Source organism: Lathamus discolor, chromosome 13, assembly GCF_037157495.1.
Source record: "Lathamus discolor isolate bLatDis1 chromosome 13, bLatDis1.hap1, whole genome shotgun sequence".
NCBI classification, from domain to species: Eukaryota; Metazoa; Chordata; class Aves; order Psittaciformes; family Psittacidae; genus Lathamus; species Lathamus discolor.
In genome coordinates, this window is record NC_088896.1 from 9,689,946 (window position 1) to 9,709,034 (window position 19,089).

At 43.9% G+C, this 19,089-nt stretch overlaps 1 long non-coding RNA gene across 3 annotated transcripts; it reads right to left on the reverse strand.

Moving 5' to 3' along the window:
* Positions 1 to 53: 53 nt before the first annotated feature.
* LOC136021572 (uncharacterized) lies at positions 54 to 18,154 on the reverse strand. 3 transcript variants are annotated; one of them, XR_010615827.1, is made up of 5 exons: positions 18,092 to 18,154; positions 12,049 to 13,183; positions 11,653 to 11,718; positions 660 to 779; positions 54 to 384 (listed from the first exon to the last, which is right to left on the reverse strand). It is a non-coding gene; the product is annotated as an uncharacterized LOC136021572 (long non-coding RNA). The 3 variants fall into 3 exon arrangements; XR_010615828.1 differs by lacking the exons at positions 54 to 384; positions 660 to 779 and having other exon boundaries at positions 7,931 to 11,718; positions 12,485 to 13,183; XR_010615826.1 differs by lacking the exons at positions 54 to 384; positions 660 to 779 and having other exon boundaries at positions 7,931 to 11,718.
* Positions 18,155 to 19,089: the final 935 nt, after the last annotated feature.

Below are 19,089 nucleotides of genomic sequence, written 5' to 3' on the forward strand. Positions count from 1 at the left end.
CTGCGCGGGCCCGGCGCGCTCCGCCGGCGGCCGGACCGCGGTGCCCCGTCCGAAGTGGGAAGTTGGAAGGGGACGAGGGTGCGAGCGGTGCCCGCTCCGCACCCCGCGCAAGGCAGAACGTGCCTGGAGGGCAGGAAGGCGCTGCCCAGCTGAGGGAGCGAGTCTGCTGGCTGTCGGGTCCGCGCATCTGCCCCTGCCCTGGGAATCACCGCAGGGATGGTGCCAAAGCCAGGGCGCAAAGTGCCGCAGTCCCAAGAAGGGTGCCCGGGTTGTGGGGAGACACAGGCAGAGCAAACGGGGTGGGTGTGCTAGCCATGATCTCCTCCTGCAGCCCCACGCAGCTCGAGGAGGTGGTAGGCAAGTATTTGGGCTGCTGGTTTCCTCCTGTTTGGAAAGGGATGGAGAGAATCGGGCAATTTTCTATTGGAAAACCAAAGGGAGAAATATCCGCACCATTTTTTATTATGTTACTCTGCTTCCCACCCCTGACTCTCATCACTGCGAGTTGACAAGTCTGTCCTGCCTCCACCTCATCCAAGTGACAAACCAGATGAATGGGAAGCCTTCCTGATCAGCTAATGCATTTGTGTGGAGGGAGCGTGGCAGCACACCAGCTTTATGTATATGAATTAGGGAGTGGGAGGACAAGAGCTACAAACCTCGAGAAATACAGCGCTCTTCCCGAGCAGTGCGTGGATGGCTGCAGGTGCTTGTGTGACTCCGCTGCTCAGCATTCCAACGCAGAGATGCTTTTCAGCTGCTTCTCCTTGCCATAAAAACTGGGAAGGCAAAAAGCAAAATGCAGATTAAAAGCTGGTCTTTATTTCACAGAGACCTCAGCAAATTGCTCAGACGTGAAGCCTGTAAGCACAGAAGAGCTTTATATGAGGTGCTTGGTTTAAGCATGTCAATTATGCTTTACTTTTCAGCTGTAGTTTGTAGGGCTATCAGTGCGTTTGCAAAATCACCTTCTAAATGAATGGCTCCATTAGGGATGGAACAATGAAGTCAGGTAAACTCAAAAGCAGGGTGAAGCCTCGTTCGGAAAAACTGGATCGAGCATTTAAGTTTAATGAGGTTCAACAAACTTCTCGGTTAAAATATATGTTTGTACCTCTGGGCTTTGGGGGTTTGGACAGAGTGGGAAAATGAGATACTGAAACAGCGGGAGACAAGCTATTTCCATAGCTTTTTAAACCCATGGAGCTTTAATTAATATTATTTATTTGTATTACTGCATTGCCTGAGAGAGCGGCTCCCGGCTGGTTCTCCATAGCAAGGAGCAGGGGAAGGGCCGTCACGGGGCAGGACTCCAACATGGCACAGAAACACCCTTCTCAGGTGCTCCCAGTCCAGACATGCAGCAAGAGGCAGGGTGAATGATCTGGTGGGTTCTCAGCAGCCTCTGCCAGCAGAAAACAGACACACGGCTTGCATGGGCTCCGAGCCACCAGCCCTGCAGCAACCCTCCCACATAGTCCTGTTGATCGTGCAAGGTAACAGGACATTCACAGGATTCATTAATACAAATCTCTGCTCCTCATCCTCCCCCTGCATTTTGCAAAGGATGTGTCTGTTTCTACTGCCTTGTGAGAAGTAACTCAGGTTCCTAAAGGGTTACAGAGCAGCATCCAAGGCAGACAATCATTTTCTGCCCAAGCTGTCTTTTTCAGTTTAGAATTTTTCTCTGCTCTTTTGAAATGCATGAAGTAGATCGTGGGAGAGCTAATATTATATTCCACTACTGAAAGCTGGAGTATTTTACATTGATGTCTGGCTTTAGTGATTTTCTAAGGATTTTGAATTCATTAAATCCAACCATTGAATAGTCTCCATTTGTGGCAAAAGGAAGGCAAAAATGCTTGAACTCCTCAGTAGCAAAAAAACCATGTAGTCTTTTCTTACACGCAAAAGCTGTCTGACCTGCTATATGTAGTAGAGGTTGGCCATCATGCAACTTTTGATTTGCAGACTTTGCTTATGATACAGCCTTACAACCCACTGTTGAATGTAGCAGTAGAGCAGCCTTGGTGGGGTGTTTTGCACTGCAGTAGCATCCTCTGTCCTCAACCAGAATTAAAGACCCAATTGTTCCAAGCTCAGACCAGAGACAAAAGCTTGTGACGATGACAAGAGAAAGCCCCACAGCTTCCCCTCTGATTTAGCCCCCAGAGGACACCATGCAAGAGCAAGTATCCAAACCCACCAATACTTTTTACATTGGAGCAACAGAAACTTGAAGCAGAATTGTTTTGATTCCTTGATGTCAATGTTCAAAGCTTTAAATGAAATCCCGTGCCTGATCATTTTATTTCTGAACTGAATAACAGTTACTTTGGAGATGAAACTTGAGCTTTAACTGAATTCAGCAAGAGCTGTCACTAATAAAATCCTGCCCCAGAGACACCACTGATAGCTGAAAAAACTCAAGATGTTACCATTTAGCACTACTGCTTCTGCTGCCAAGTGTCAAACACATTGAAACACATTGACTTTAACAGATTAGTCTTTTTTTCTTTTTTTTTTTTTTTTTAAATCTATCATCTAGAAAAATAACACCAGAATTTCACCAAGAGAAACTTTTTGGGAGTTGCTCAAGAAAAACTCAAGAGAGTTCTTTCTCAGAATGAAAATAATCACTTCAATTAAATAGCCTTTTTGATACGGACACAGCTCAACCATCAGCCAAGCCTGGAACAGATACTCCATCCTCCCTTGTCCTTTCTCAGCTTTTAGCTTTACACATGTGAGAATGAAGTTTAGCGTCTAGGAATGTCCTAAAGCTATAAGAACATCCATACAACTAACTATTATCTCCTGTGGGTCTTAATATCTTTCCTATTGATTTCAATGCTAATATTAGGAAAAATATCCTTAATAATTTCCTTCAGATTATCTGTGTATGAAGAACGGGAGAAAGGCCTCATGCATTTTGTACAGTGTCAGATAATCTCCTTTTATACACAGGGCAATGGTGGGATTTGATTCAACTCACCAGATTAGCAACAGAGCTTCACAAGCACAAAGATCTCCAGCCTGAGCAAAGAACCTTGCAAGAATACGGGTTGTGGCAGGAGATACCAGTTATATCACAGGTATATGTAGGAAGAATGATATGGAAGTTGTTCAGGGAACTCTTTTCCATACACATTGGATCAAGTCTTGCAGGTCAGTGTGACACCTACTGAACTACACTAGGAGACCTTAGCAGAGATGGATCCAAATGACTTGCCAAGCTCATAAATTCTACAGCAAAACAAAGGCTGAATTAACTTCTGAGGGCTAATACAGTACCTGACCTACAGACCCACTGATCCCTTCTATTATCATTCCTCATATATTGGAATGGCATGGCATCTTTCACCTCTGAGGACCCTACACCCTGTGGAGGGTCTTCTTCTTCCAGCAAGAAGAAGTCACCATCACATTTCAGAGAGTTAAATCTAAAAGAGGGTGAAATTGATTTTTATTTGAGGAGTTGAGGCTGAATTTATTCTTTAGTCCTATAAAAAGGCCATCTGAAGTCAACAGGAATAGTTTCACTTTGTCCCTCAGAGCTGAAGAAATGGTCATCTTAAAGCAAAAATATTGTCACTCTCTCGCCACTTGGTAGACAACAGCTTGGCCTAGATTCTATTATTCCTTTTAATGCATTAAATATTCTTTGGCTTAGTCATGGGAAGCAAAGCAACACAACTGCTTTCTAATAAATAAAATGCGCTCAGAAGCAACTCTGAAGCTTTCCAGATAACCGCATTTTGAGTTTGTCAGGAAGCCAGATGCTGCTATTGGAAAAGTAGCTGCTATGGTTTGTCATCTGAGCCCAGAAATTGATACCCAAGAATGATATGATGAGACAGACTCGATGACAGCAATGCTCTTTCTATAAATAATTTGAAGAAAACTTCTTTTTTTTTCATTAAAAAAAGAAATCTCTTTTGTTAGAGACTTGCACAGCAAACCAGAAAATTAAAAAGGATAGGCCTGCTGTGTCTGAATAGGGCCATCACAAACCCACAATATACACAATTTATAGCAGCTCCTCGCATATTTTACACTACATAGGCCGCATTTTTCCCATAATACCAATAGTTATGAAGCTCATTATCTTTTTGACAAGGGAGAAATGGAATATTATTCCTTTACTTGCTTGATCATATCAAATGTCAAAGCAAATTATGAATGCTTGTCCTTCAAATACTCATCCCTCCTGGTAAGATATTAAATATCAATAGCGTTCACATTCAGCTACAGGATGAACTAATATTGTACACATCTCCCAGATCTAAAGTTCACTGTGCCTGTTATCTACTTTCCTCTCTCAAGTCCTACCTCTTGTCCATGTCCTAAGACCTGGGAAATTCATTGCAGTGGTAAATACCACCTTAAAGATTATCTGGAGTATGTGTTACATCTGTGAGTGGTGGTTGCTCGTGAGTTTAAAGTGTTAAAAAGGGAGTGGGAGAAAGAATGAGGGATTAATAGGACTAAGCCTTGATTTTGCATCGTGTTTCAAAGGATTTAGAGAGGTAATGTTGTGATGAGACATGACTTCTAGCCCAAAAGACCTGCTAGAAGTTCAGTGAAGCAATCTTTATCTTTCTCATAGTGGAGTAACAGATGTGCTGACTGAGAATTCATCCAGACAAGGCACTACTGGAATGAGCTGTGTTCATTCTCAGGGCAGCATCCAGAGGGAAATACAAATTCTCCATGGGAATACAGTACAATGATGGGGTAAAACAGGAAAACAGACGCCTGTGAGGTTTTCCAATTCCACCCTATATCAGTCAGTTCTAAGAAATAATAATGCACCTGTAAACAGCCCAGCAACAGGCTATTTGTGCTTTACAGACACACACACACAGCTACTCCACATGGACTTCAGACAGACTAAAGATGAAATAGGGAGCCGGATGGCACTGTGATGGATTGCACTTGAGGGCTCTCTCTGAAGCACACATGTGCTTGTGTGCATCCTGCTGATCACCACCAGGACTCCTGAGCACCAACTCCTAACTGCTCCACAAAGCAGCATTAATCTCTCTAATATCCTTTAAAAAAACCACCAAAATCCAAAACTCAATCCTCTTTCAAACAAATATTCCCTCCCAGACCTAACAGAGAAGGTGCTGTAGCAGAGCAGCACAGTGATGCTCGCTGAAGTCACATGAAGTGTAAAATGAGGCAATCTGTAGGGAAGCTTATTGCTTCTGAAACATTGCATCACCCACACATAAGAAAGGAGGAGAATTACCCATGGCCAGAGAAATGGAAATTGCTTGCTGCACTCTGGCTGCATTTTAACCTGAAAAGAAGGGTTTCAATGGGGACGTCTCAGGAGGTGGATTGAGCAAAACAGGTTTTTAGGATAAGTCTTAAATACTTAATCACGATAACTTGCTGCACTGAATTTATCTCCTAAGCTGCCTAAAGTAAATTCCTCAGATCTGGCTGAATCATTTTGAGCTGATAATGCAGCATTCGAGTAGGAAGGCTGTTGCCCAGTGAAGGGATTTTTCTCATTAGAATTTCAGCTGATTATTCACCCGCAAGTTGGTCTTTTGGGTGCACACCCTGGCAGCTCCCTTGGAAAAGTTTCATAAGCACTCAGCCTGCTAAGGAAGGAAATTGAAAGGTAAAATTAAAGCTAGCCTTTACTTCTGATAGGTCAGTGGTAGAACAATAGCCAAAACAAGGTTTATCTCATCCTCCCTGTGCTCTGGTTCTGTTATTTATACACTAGAGACCAGGAAGTCCCTTTAGATCAGTCTCCTGGGATGGCAGGGGCTGCAGTCTCCGGTGCTGAGCCCAAGTTACCAAAAACATGCTCTTGATCACGTTTGTAACACTTAATGGGTCTGAGGAGCTGGTTTTCCATAGAATCATGCTTGGGAGATGGATCTTGAAGCAGATAATCAAAGCTTTACTGGGAGCCTCCTGACTCCACTGAGATTATTTAAACTGAGAAGCTTAAACCTGTTTCTGTAAAGGATTTCTCATTTCGTTGCTCTTTTCCACTTTCAATGCAATCAGCTTTTCAGAGATCAGCAAGCAAGGGGAGACGGTAGGTGAGAAACAGGGAAACCCAAGGGGGAGATCTGACAAGAGGAGCAAAACTTTAAACCTACTCCTAATTCGTGAGCTGTTTTAGGTGGAACAAATGCTGGAAGTGTCTATGCACCTCTTCCTTATTTAGCAACTGCACATGGAATGGCAGCAACCTCTTTCCACAAACTATTATGTGATAGTAGCAGTGATTAGGAGAGGAAGAAAAGCTGTGGTAGTAACATCAAAACTTCCTGACACAGTGTTTTAAATGAGCTGTAAATAAGGCCAGCAGAATGCCATAAACCCTTGCCATACACAGTGCATGAGAGCTGTAATTTGTGTGCTCTTTGTTTGAAAGCTACACCAGTGTCTGGATGAAGTATTTTGTTTGGGCTGAGCAAATGGTAAATGGTGTATTTATTGATTTTTATCTCTCTTCACACCTCAGATGCTGCCTGTCTGCTCGAGGCCAGGTCACAGCACACTTACTTATTCAGCAAACACCTACTCCATGGCTGAACCATAAGCTCGTTGGGGAAAAGACAGTATCTACTCAGCCTAAGGTACCAAGGGTTTCCCTTCTTCTCCCAGAGAGACTTGCAGGTCATTTTGTAAGAGGCGTTTTGCTAATGCAGTCAATCTGCTGCAAATATGAACCAACTCAAAGGCAATGCAAAAGGAAAAAGCTCAACCCCCTTATACTTGAAACTGCCAAAAAATAAGTCAAAACCTTTGGAAGAGTTAGATCACCAACCAACACAACCTGCCCCTCTGCTCCCATGAGACCACACTTGGAATACTGTGTGCAGTTCTGGTGTCCTCAACATAAAAAGGACATGGAGCCGTTGGAGAAATTCCAGAGGAGGCCATGAGGATGATCAGGGACTGGAGCACCTCCCGTATGGAGATGGGCTCAGAAAGTTGGGGCTGTTCAGCCTGGAGAAGAGAAACTGCGTGGAGACCTCAGAGCAGCCTTCCAGTGTCTGGAAGGAGCTACAAGGATGCTGGAGAGGGACTCAGTTTGGGAAGTGCAAGTAGCTAGGATTTACGTGAGGAGCAGCAGAGAGTCATCCCCATGGTGGACTGGGCAAAACCACATGCTTCCAGGCTCTGAGATCCCCATTTGGTTTCCTCTTCATGGATACACCCAAGAGCAATGCCAGGCTGTACCGACCACAACTCATGGCGCTATGTTGGGGCCGCACTGGCACAACACTGCTCTTAGAGAGCATTCAGGAAACAGGAGGCTCTACCCAAGAGAGCACCAAGTCTCATCTGCTCAAAAGAAAACCAGCTTTCAGAGAAAGATGTGAAATTGCAGCAGCCAGAGTTGTGAAAAGCCTTGACAAAATATTTAACACGGAGAAAAAGAGAGCGCTTGCCAATTGCTAAAGCCTTCCTAATTCAGGGTATTAGATGGTTACTGCCACTACTATTAAAGAGACACTGTTTTCTGAGTGATCTATGCAAAGAAGGGCTGGAACACACCTACAGGTTTTCCATGTTCTTTTAGCTTTGCTAGTAGAGAAAAAAAAACTTCCTCTCCTATGAGACTCAAGTGAATAACTATTTAATTTGGTTAGCAAATAGGTAATGTGTGATTTTGTGCTATAGCCAGTGAATATGTGCCTAGAAAATTCAATAGATAAATCTCTAGGTTTTAGGTTCGCCACATGTATGTTGGATATTATTTAATCTATCATGGAGAAACAAAGAATGAGGATGAGGTTGTGAAAACCCTGACAGGAATTAGCTTTCCACTGAGCTCCACAAGACAATAGTATCATCTGAGTAATTCTACTACAATTTACGTACTAGAATGAAAAATAACAACCGCTATTCTGGTTGAAATAACCTCTTTTCTCATAGCAGAGACCCATTACAAGGTCAACATCTACTGTCGAGCCTCATGATTAGGCTCATTAAAACTGTCCTATTGAATTTGCTTTCAAATGAGAGTTATTTTTGTTGATGTTCTTACATGGAACCTGAATATCCACAATATGAACATCGGATCCTTCCCCATCCTAAGCCCCCTCTGGGCTTTTTTTTTTGCATTATTTAGGTGAATGATTCTAGAGAAAATGCTTTTGCCTTTCTACTAGAAGTTTTACATTTGTCACAGGAAAGCATCGCAATAAGATCTCTATTAATATAATGGTTTCTAGGTAGCAAGGAAAAAAAACACTAAACCCACAGCTTCTCTATGGAAAAACCTGGCAGATGTTTGCTTTCTACCTATAACTGTAATGCCTCTATAAAAAGGAGCATTCCAGTCTTATAAGCATTAAAATGGAAAATAAATAGAAGTGGTGAATATGGCACACTGAAGATTACATGCGAGGGACAAGAAATTCAAATCCCCTCTCAGAAGGGACATTGCAGGGGTAATAAGATGCAGAAGCTTTTCAATCTGCAGAATCAGTCCCTCATGGAACATCACCGAGGCAGACAAACCAAACGGGGCAGCATGGACGGAAAGGATTACTTAATGAGTATCGGCTGGTGTAAGACACCTACAGACACCTCAGCCTGCAGCCTTGCAAAGGAAAGTGCCAGAAGCCATTCCCATTTGCAATAAATGAACTATGTATCAGGGATTTTCTTCTTGTTTAGACAAACCACACTCTTTTATTTACAGTTCTTTGCATGTTTGCAGCCTTGTGGAGGTGGGAAAGGGTGCACGGAGTCCCCGGAGGGCAGCCGTGATGCCATGAGATGCTGGAGAGTGCTGTGCCCACCTTATCAGAGGGTCTTAAATATAGCAAATACCAGATTCACCTCATGGGTTTCCAGTAATGAATTGGAGCAAGTGGTCCAACGCCATTCTCCTAAGGTGATCTTTTAAAATGAGATGAAATACCGCACACACACTGGGCTGGGGATGGACAGGCTTTTGCCATACTGAAAGAGCATCATAGTGCCAGGTGGGGCAGCAGTTGCCACACGGCATGGGACAGGTTGTGGGGACCATAGGGACTCCTTTCCCTCCTGGGATGGGCTGGAAACTAAAGACAGAAGATGTGGTTGCTAAACATCTGAGCAAACCTGACCAATTATTGTACAGATATCTGCCTTGCTGAGAATAAGAGACCAGCTGGGTCCAGGCTGCACACACACACTCCTACCTTCTCCAGGCTTGTAGCCTGCAGGGTACCTTTTTTCCTTCCCCTCTTTTGTAGCATAGCCAGCGCTTGTTCCCACAATCCCAACCCAGGGCTGAAGAAGAAACAAAGTTGGAGAGGAAAGGTGAAGTGGATTCTACTCAATTGCTAAAAGCTTGGAGTAATCTGCACTGTTGTAATTCCAGCAGTTGAGATAACTGGCCAGAAATATACAATTAATATTTCATTTTTTCTGCCTTTTTTCCCTCCAAGACATTTTTTCCTCAGTGGGGGAGAGAGCTAACAATGACTTCAATTGCAGAACAAAGTTTAAAGCCCTGATCTTTCCAATTCCGCTTATTCCTTTAAGCTATTCCAATCCCCTTTATGCTCTTTCTGCATACACACATCTGTCTTCTTCAAAGCCTTAACCATCTCTGACACACCTGACCTTTCCATCCAAGCGCAATGGCGAGAAGCAAAGAAAAAACCCCTTACCTACAGCAAGTAACTCTTTGTTTTGCCAGTCCCACGCCTGAAAACTTTGCTGCTGCAGGAAGTAAAACAGCGAGCAACCTTTCCTTCGCTTTTGAAAATGGGAACTGTCATCTCTTTGAGAGAAATAGCAGCTTATCTTTATGCTGTCAGACATGACTTAGTTATTAGAGTCGTCTTAAGCAAATGCTACGAGAAGAATTAGGACAGTTGGTGCAGAAATGTCAAGAGTTCAGAAATTAATTTGACAAGATCTGGGAGATCTCGGATGTGAGGCTTTCTGTGACAGTTGTTTTGTAAATACTGGAAACCATTAAAAACAAAATCAGGTGAAACTAGTCTCCGTATTCAATTAATAGATGTTACACCCCTTCAACAGCCATTACTCTGATTAGACCCATTCAATACATGCCAATAAATATAATTTAATCTATTCATGCACATGGAGTTTACCCATTTTTAACTAAAATAGCTGATAAACTTACTCTTTTTGGCAATACTACTATATTTTTGGCTGCAGTTTTTATGAACATCCCTTTCCTCCGCTTAGTGAAGAAGATCATACATCGCTATATGATAGAGCGCATGCAGCTCTGTTTTTGAAGGTTTTGGAATAATTTCTGTATGAAAACTTATTTCTAAAGATGAAGAGAATTTAGGCTAAGAGGAATTATGGCTAATAGATTCTGACCTCAACAGGCTATAATGCATACTGGCTTTGCACTCAAGTAATATTTGCATCAAGCCCATACCACATAGCTGTGCTAAACCATACCAATTCATCATTTAAAGAAGCCACTACATCCATTAGTAAATTGTTTCAATAGTTAATTATTAGCAGCATAAAAAGGATGCGATTATCCCCAGCCCAAGTCTCGAGGGGCACTGTCAGCACATGGATTATACTACTGCAACTCCCATCCAAAGCCATCAGCTTAATGAAACATGAGAAACATTTTCGAAACCAAAGATGCTTTCTCTTGTTAGCCAACAGCTGGATATTGAAGCTGCCAGTCTAGGCTTAGGCAGAGGATAAACAGGGCTCAAACATGAAACGTGGCACTGCTGCTGCACACCCAGGCAGTCCACATGGCCACCACCATGTGGTGGTAGCTGGCACAAGCCCTCCCTCATTTGCCTCTTGTTCCCCAGTGTTACTCTGCCACAAGGTCAGTCTTCTTGGCTGAGGATGGGGAAGCTGCGCATCCCTAGGGATCAGTGCCAATTGGCATGTGGCTGCTAAGCAAGTTCATCAATACCAATTAATCCTGGAGGTGACATCTGCACATGAGCATGGCCAGGAGGTGCACGTTCTGCAGCTGGAGGACGTGATTAATTGCCATAGCTTCGGCAGCTAAGGTGGTCGGTGCTTCCATCAGCGCTGCAACTGGCAGTGGAAAGTCACCAAGCCAGCTTGTTGCTACCAGAGACAGACCTGCACAGTCATCTTCACGGGGGGGAATATGAGCTAAATTTAAGGAACACTGCTCAGTATAGAAAGTGGTTTTGTTTGACAGAACAAAAAAATACCATAAATCAGTTGTTTCCAGTATTTGCTGCAATTCCTCTAACTGATGATTTGTCTTAGCACTGGGGTTGGCTGGGAAGAGCAGCATTTGCAGTAAAACTTCTGAAGAAACTCCAATAATTTAATTGAATTCCTTCCCCAAATTGTTTTCTGATGCAAAGACATGAAAAATTATGAGTTGAATTCCCAGTTCATTTTGTTCTTTGATAGTTAATTCTTCTTTTTTCAACCAGCATTTTGTCTTTCTGCACCCTCAGTGGTTCCCACCACCATCTTCTCCACCTCTTACCCAGGTAAGCTTCATGTTTGGGCTGCTTGGCAGAAAACTGAGGGCAGTTACTCTTCAGGTCCTCTTGGGACCAGCAGTCACCTCTGCTCAGGTGGCCAAAGGGGAAATGTGCATCTTTCCAGCAGCATCCCAGCAGAGAAGTGATGCACTACAACCTCCATCACCAAAAAATCAAGGAGCCTTACCCTGCGTGTTCATGCTGAGGAGGCAGGATCAATATCTGTAACTAAGTGGAAAGCCAGTAAAATGGTCTAAGAAAGAGAATGTAGAAAGAAGAAAAAAAACAATCACCTTTTTTTTTACCTTAATGTGATAGGTTCTTTTGCAAAGGTTTTTCCCAACCATTAAAAAAAGGAAAACCCAAACCCCCTACCAGTGTGATTTGTTCTGGAGGCAGGATAGGACAACATCAAATCCCAGAAGCAATTTGCCAGGCTGTGCTTTGTAAGAGAGCACTGCAATCTTAGCTCTCCGCCTCACTTAAAACAGCATCTCTGTTCCTGGATAACCCCCAAACCCATGGCGATTAATGATTACAAAAACAACGGGTTGTTGTTTTACTTCCCATTCCCAACACTCACTCTGCATTAGGCTCCATCATTTCACAACTCGCTTGATGTAACACAATGTGGCAGAATGCACCCTGATCCAGAAGTGAACCCTGATGCAATGCAGAATGGATGCCTTGGACTGAAACCGCTCCTTCGTTGCCTTTCCTACCTTTGATCCACATTTTCTGCTTGTGACAGGTTGTTAAACAAATATCAGTGACAAGGCTTGGTATGCATTTGTTTTTCTGCAGCTTGCTCCCTTTTTGTTCAGCTCTCCAAGCCGAGCGCCTTGTTGACAAATATACAAACCCCATTACCAATTAATGCTTTTAGCCTGGTGTCCTCTCCTCTCTTTACTCCCCAGTGCCAGTTCTACACATTAGCCTGGGTACCATTCAAAGATAATTGTTTTGTTTATTTGTCTGGGGGAGTAACAGCAATCAGACAGGCAAATCCCAGTCCTTACCAAAGCTGCAATTCTGCTTTCAGATGTAGCCTGCTCCAAGGGAGGCTGGAGAAGCACACACTGCGTTTGCTCAAGGCGAAACCTCACTTTTCTTCTTTCACTCTTAATTTCTTTCTTCTTTCCACAACAGGACATGTCTCTCAGCACTCAGGGCTTTTGCAGGCTTTGCACATCTAGAATCAGGGTTCCTGCAGACTCTTGGTTTGTTTTGTTGCTTTTCAAAGCTCACCCTTCTTGCGTGCTGCAATACATTGAAAATGAGAACTCATTCTTGGTAACATATGTCAGCCCCAGCACATGCATGTGGTCAGGATGACACATATTTGTGCACAGAGGCCTATTTCAGTGCTTGAAGAAACATTGCGTGAACGTTTTCAAAAGTGGTCATTGACTTTGGGTACCTTGAATTCCAACACAGCTGAAGAAGAGCAATGGTTGAAGATTACGTGCTTGGGATCTTTGCAAGCAGGAGACCCATAAATCCTATACCCATAGAAATCAGATAAGCTAATTCCCTGTTAGTCCTCTGTGGGAGAAACCCCATTTGATTAACATTAAGTGCAGGCAGAGGTAGCATGGCTTGAACACGTCAACATGACTGCAAAAGGGAGTGAGCAATGGGTAAGCTTAATTCAGCCTCTTTTCTGCTTCCAGAGATGTAAAGTCTTGCTGAACAGCCGTGACCATGCAGCATGTTAACTGAGGAGACATGAGACACAGTTGGCAACACACATTAGCATCTTCCGCTCTGATAATTAGTTTAGTGAAAAATTATTGCATTATCTGTTCAGTTTCACTAGAGACCAATTGCAGTCTTAAAGAAAAAGGAAAGCTCACATTAGGTGCTTTTAATAAGACTATAAACTCTACAGCATTTCCAAACAAGATTTAAAACCCATTCAGCATGTGAGTAATTAGCACAAGTCAGGTTGGAGGCCAAATGCATTATTTAGTAACGGAATTAAATTTGCTTTGAAAGAAAGAAGCCCATTAAAATCCACAAAAATGCCTAAGTGTCAAGGCAAGGTATTTAAACCATACTGCAGCAGAACCGGTTGTAGCATAGTAACAACGCACTGGGATGCAGTTCAGGTTTTAGCAAACAGGTACCCAATCTTGTGGTCAACGATGGAGATTTCGCTCCAGCTATGCAGGGAGAAATAATCCTACCAGAGCCATATTGCACAGCAGGTGTTCATCTCACAGATGGGTTGAAATCAATTATCAGCACTGACTGCTGTGCCATTGGGCAAGAAGTTTGAGATCCTCCAAATTACCCTCAGGTTGTCCATATCTGCATCCCAAAGAGCCGCTGGAGATAGTTTTCCAGGTACAGAAAGTCCTTCCCCTGTCTTCTTTTCTTCCCCAGGAAGATGAGACAAAGCTGTATTTTCTTCCATGCTGTATTTTTAATTTCTTCTTGTAGCATGGGCAAATATACCGATCAGTACAAAGGATTCAGAAGGAATAGACTATGCTTAGCAACCTCCAGCAGAACGAGCAGAATGCATTCGATAAAACTTGTGCTCTATAATGAAATTCCTACAAAGCATTTGGTACTTAAACTAGGACAAATTAAGCTGTAAGAAGTAGAATATGTAAACGGGGCAAGAAGCTTCATTTTAAATTCTGGCTTCAGAGGGGTTACTTCCAGTTGACAGCAGTGTAAATGAGACCAGAGTAAGACCCATGCCTGCCTGCAGGAAAGCAAAGCAAGTTTCGTATAAGGAAATGTAGAAGCATCCCTTAATCAGGTCCATGTGTAGGGCATACTGAGGAAGGAGGTGGATTGTTTGCATCTCTACCATGACTACATTCAGGCCATCTCTTATATGACAGCTTAAGAGGCAACAATTTCTGGAGCCAGACTACCAGCTCAAACATGCTAGTGACTTGCCAGCTCATCTCTGTGGTAATTCCAGAAGCCGAGTGATGCATGTACCATGCATCCACAGTGCTAACAGGACCATGATGATTTCCATAATAGTCAGCCAGCAGTGACTAATGGAAAACAAGACAGAGAAGCAAGAAACATGCACCTCCCTTGACCCAGAGACTGGTGGCTCTGGGAAGAAGAAAGGATTGCTGCTGATCTCTGGTGTAAGAGTATGAGGTTTCCAAGTCTTGGTGCAGACCCCTCAGCTCTGGGGCTTCTCCCACAATTGTACCTCTCCAGGTACCTTCTTGAGGCTCACACTTCCATCGCAAATCAGCAGCAGAACTGGGACTGGAGCACCTCCCGTACAAAGATAGGCTGAGAAAGTTGGGGCTGTTCAGCCTGGAGAAGAGAAGGCTGCGTGGAGACCTCATAGCAGCCTTCCAGTATCTGAAGGGGGCCTATAGGGATGCTGGGGAGGGACTCTTCATCAGGGACTGTAGTGACAGGACAAGGGGTAATGGGTTAAAACTTAAACAGGGGAAGTTTAGATTGGATCTAAGGAGGAAATTCTTTACTGTTAGGGTGGTGAGGCACTGGAATGGGTTGCCCAGGGAGGTTGTGAATGCTCCATCCCTGGCGGTGTTCAAGGCCAGGTTGGACAGAGCCTTGCGTAGCATGCTTTAGTGTGAGGTGTCCCTACCCACAGCAGGGGGGTTGGAACTGGATGATCTTGAGGTCCTTTCCAATCCTAACTATTCTAGGATTCTATGAATTAGTACAGGTTCCTGTTTCTACCCAGTGGGGCTTACATAAAAGCACTTGCTGCAGTGATTTGTGCTTCCGGAATGTGGTCATATTCCTGCCTCCCTGGGGTAGCTGTCTACTTTCAGAGCCGATTTCCCTGATGGAGCAGGGATATCCACAACTTGTTTTTCTTCCCGTTGGCTTTCCATCCCTGCAGAGAGCAGGGGAAGGGACTAGGTGTTACACAGAGCAGAGTAGAGCCATACACCTTGATCCCAGTAGGATCACTGCCTTTGCAAAACACACACAAAATGCAGAATGACTCTGGCCTGATACATAATTCAAGCAGCACAAAGAGCTCAGGCTGCCAGTGTCTTCACTTGCAGCCTCCAGTCAATCTTCTTTACTTCTTCAATTGTGCCAATAGATAACCCAGCACTGCCTGGGACTCCACTCACTATAACCCTTGCCAGACCAAACCCTGGGCAGGGCTGCAGGAATCAGTTTGTGTGTCCATTGCCAGCCCAGCGCAAACAGCTTTTGCTCTAGGTTCACAGCTACACCCAGACACCTGGATCTCTCATTGCAAGGTCTGAATAAAGCTTAAGCACAAAACAACCTGGCAGTCCTGAAGAGAGTCAGTGATCTAAGGAAAGTGGGTTTATAGGTGATGTAGAGCTCTCACAGTTTCACTCTGAAGCTGCTGAGCCTCTTAACATCTTCAAAACCTATTTTCTCCTCTGGTGTGGCTGTGTTTCAAAAGGTGGCTGTTTCCTAGATGGCAGCTTTGAAAGGTTTAAGACTCCAGGAGAGCCTTGACATTAGCGAAGGTCCTGCACAACCGCTTGTAAAATCAAGAGATTCAGCTTTCATTAGCGTATTCATCCTCCTTTGAGCTGATCGCCCGTGTTTCTGAGGAGCCATCCCACCAGCGATGCTGAACTCCATGGGCAACTTTCATGCTCCAGGTTTTCCACCTTGACCCTTCAGACAACTCCACCAAAGGCAACATCATCTCAGGGACCTTCTACTAATAATGTCAGACTGGCAGCACTCATTTGGCACATCAAGTCAGAGCCTCATCTTCCATCTCCTTTCTATTCCTGGGAAAAAGCTCAGAGATCTGCCCAAGTTGGGGTGCCAAGGCTTCAAGCTTCGGACTAGAAGTCATTCATTATGGCCTTAAAAGCATTCCACCAGCCTGGCTTTTCTAGCAGCTAACCTTTCAACAAGGGCCTTGGAAATGTGACAAAAGCAACACGTGGCCTGAAAAGCAGCTTTGCATCAAGAACTCACGCACCAAGCAAGAGCCCTTTTCCTGGCAGTTGTTGAAATGAGTTCAGCCACTGCATAGCTAATGACTGTCACACACTGAAACCCAACCAGAATACTTGGCTGGAGAGAAAATGCGACATTTCCATCATCATCAGTATTAAAACAGAGACCTGTGAAGGATTACTTGCGTATTATGGCAAACTTCAATGGAAATGGGCCATTACTTGCCTCATTAGTATTTGAGGTGTGTTTGAATGCATTATAGCAAAAATATATTGCTTGGAAACAAATTCAGGTAGAAGGAAAAAAACTCCCACAAAACAAATTTCCTTCAATAATGAACACACACTACACGAAGCCATCCTGAGATTCAACCCAATAGCATCAAAGATGAAAAATCCTGGTGTTCTACTTATTTATAAGGCAAAATTATCTATTCATTTAGGAAAAAGTAATCATGCTCAGTTAGACACACCAGACAAGCATATGAAAAGAAAACTGGCTTTGAAGCTGCTCCTGATGGCAAGCCTAGACAGCTCGAGAAGAAAACTCTGCAAGCCAGGCTGTTTTATTATATTTTAAAGTATACATTAGGAAGTCTATTAAAGAAATGGTGTGAATTGCCAATTTCTTGTTGCATAACATTTTTGAATCTTTAAGAGCACATTAATGCAATACAGCTCATTATGCTGGTACCCACGCACCTCAGCTGAAAACAATTCCCAGCTAAAGGTGTTCCTTATAAATTGGATATTAGCTGTGCTGTTCATCTCTAGATGGAGCATGGCCTACCAGTTTTCCAAAGGTTCAGGGTAGGAAAGTTATCTTCCATCTGCAAGGTTTGAACCACCAGTAACTGGTCTAACATGGCCAGGGAGCACTTGTTATGTACCTCCACAATGCAAAGCCTCCTCAGACTTTGCTAAAGCTAAGGAATTCATTTCTTAGGACATCAATTTTTTACCATCTCTTCTCGTTAAAGCTACTATTAATGGGTGATGAGAAACATCAAACTATAGCCTAATGACTAGGTGAAAACTGAAAATCCCCTCTTTAACATAAGCTTTGCTGCAGTGGAAGATGGATAGAGGAATTAGCAGCGTGGTTTATCCCCTCAGGAGTTTACCACCTGATTACAGCAGTCTCTAGTTGCAGGAACTCATTAGTATTTTTAATCAAGGCATTCCTCAGTAGAACCATTATTATTTTCACTGGACCATCTCCCTCACCCTGCTCCTGCTTAGGGGGCAACACCTTTCATTTTCCTCCACACCTCCCATTTTCACCCTCACATATAGATGTATCAGAAGAGCTTTTATTTTGTGAAGACAGGAACATTAAAAACAGCCCTCAAAGCTAACAGATAGAAGCTTTCATTTCACATAAGGCTTTTCATATCAACCAACCTTCTTCCTTCCATTGGGCCCAATACACAGTTCAGCACAGAGAGGTCCTCAGCTACCCAAACAAGCCTGGACCTTGCAGCAGCTGAGACAACAAGACACACGGTTTGCTACCTCATTTTAACTTCTTATTTTCTAAGCAGGAAGCTGCTCTGCAAAGGTTCAACCTGCAGCCCCAGCAGGTTCTACTGCACCACTGGGCACAGCAAGAGACCTCTGGTGATGCCTACCTAAGAAAATCAGGTTTCAGATTGGGATAACCCAATTGAAACACAGCAATAATGGGTAAGCAGAGAGAACTCTTACCTGAGCTCCTCCACCCAGCAAGGCTGGGCTGCTGCAGCTCTACCTGACTAGAGCAGAAACCTTCACAGGTGCCTCACTGATCACTGCAGACCTTTTATAGCCCCATCACCTCCCACCTCCCCAGCACACATTAAAGGGGCCAAACCCCACCTTAGCCTGCAAGCACACTCAGCAGCCCGGGGGGTCAGAAGAGGTGAGGCCAGCCCAGAGCAGGGGTGAGCTCAGAGCTAGGAGGATGCAGCAGGCTGAGGCACCCGCCTGTGCTGCCTTTGCTTTGCCTTTTCCTCACTAATGAGACCCACTGCTGCGGGTGCCCTGGGCAGAGCCTGCAGCAACCTATGGGGACAAGGCTGTCCATAGGGAAGTGGTGTCTTCTCTTCTTCTGCATTGGGAAAAATTGCTGTCCTGCACACATGCATTGCAAAACCCCCTAAACCGGCAAAAAGTAGTTTCCTTCTGCCTGTGTTGGAATGCTGCCTCTTGCATGGACTGTGTCAGGATTAGTTCCATCACTCTGTTCTCACATGTATATTAGGTGCTGGCTATATGAGCATCTTACAAAAAACCAGCAATCACTGAGAAAAATACCTTAAATTGAAAGGGTTTATTATGTCCTATTTTCCCAGTTCTTTGCTATGCCTGTAGCTCAAACACTAAAAGCTAACAAACAGACTACATATATATATATATTACAACAGAAATTCACAGTATTTAGCAAACACAGGGCTGCTTCCAAGCTTAGCAAGCACATCTATGGGTAAAGTGCAGTTTTCCCAGCAGCGCCATAACAGATCCTGTGCCAAGCACCCATAAACCCAAGAGCTCATCCCTCACCGCAGGGCTCAGGATGGATGCACCACTGCCATGCCTGCGCCGAGAAATTAAATGCCTTTAAACTTCTGAGTAACAGCACAGCTACTTGTGCCAGGCACTCAGAGCAACCTCGTCTGCCACCTTCTGTTCCTGAAAGGATATAACTTCCATGGAAGAATATGTCC